Below are 1,244 nucleotides of genomic sequence, written 5' to 3' on the forward strand. Positions count from 1 at the left end.
AGAAGGCTCTCGTTTAGTCCGCGGTCCGCGCGTTTTCGAACGCGCCAACACTTTGACTTTGGCGCCCAATTCGTTCTGTAAAGTTCATTCGTTCTTTCACCGAAGAATAAGCCTACCTATAATAAAAAGAAAAAAACGCGCGCGCGATAGACGAAAATATGGCCGACGTAGAAAATCAAGCAGCTTCGACGGTCGCCGGTGCCACTTCCGGCTCCTCACCGGTGAAGAAGGAGAAGAAGCCCAAAAATCCGAGAAGCAAACCTTCTCATCCGCCCACTTCGGAGATGGTCACCAACGCCATCAAAGGCTTGAAGGAACGCGGCGGTTCTTCGTTGCAGGCGATCAAGAAATATGTCGCGGCCAACTACAAAGTCGACGCGGAAAAATTTGCGCCTTTCATCAAGAAGTACCTTAAGGGCGCCGTCGCATCCGGTTCGTTGGTCCAAACCAAAGGAAAAGGAGCTTCCGGTTCGTTCAAGTTGGCTTCTGCCGTCACCGGTGCAGCTAAGGCTCCGTCCGCCACGAAAAAGAGATCTGCCGCTGCGACCGCGTCGTCATCGGCGAAATCCAAGAAGACGGGCGTTGCTAAACGTTCCGTCGCGTCAGCGCCGACGTCCGCCGAAAAAGGATCCGCCTCAAAAGCCGGTAAGAAGGCCGCCCCCGCCGCTTCGGCCAAGTCTAAGAAAACTGCCGCCGAAAAGAAGAGCGTCGCCGTATCGAAGGCTAGAAAGGCTGCGTCCGCTCCCGAAAAGAAAGCCAGCGCCGCCTCCAGATCGCCCGTCAAACCCAAGACGCCATCGAAAGCGAAGAAATCCAACAAGGCCGGTCCAACCAAGAAACCGAAAGCGCCGAAACCGAAAACGGCCAAAGCCGTCACCGTCAAAGCGAAAAAAACCGCTTCACCCAAGAGAAAGAAGTGAAAAGTCGACGACGATGATTTAATTTTTTCAACGACGACGACGTCCTGGTGGTTTCGGGAACGTGCTCCGATCGTATATATCGACGTAGGGGCACCATCGATACAAATAAATGGCCCTTTTCAGGGCCACAATTATTTTCAAGAAACGAACGAAAGATTCGCTTGGACAATGCACATTCTGTTGAGGAGATACATACTTTCATTTGATTTTCTTGTCTATTCATTTGACTGTCGAAACAGTGTTATTACAAAGAATGATAAACTTTATTATATAATAATGTTTCAAATAGTCTCAGTTAAAAGAAAATTTAATGTGAAAGAAAAA

This window comes from Gnatocerus cornutus, unplaced genomic scaffold (assembly GCF_029298725.1).
Source record: "Gnatocerus cornutus isolate USDA-ARS CGAHR unplaced genomic scaffold, icGnaCorn1.1 ctg00000470.1, whole genome shotgun sequence".
NCBI classification, from domain to species: Eukaryota; Metazoa; Arthropoda; class Insecta; order Coleoptera; family Tenebrionidae; genus Gnatocerus; species Gnatocerus cornutus.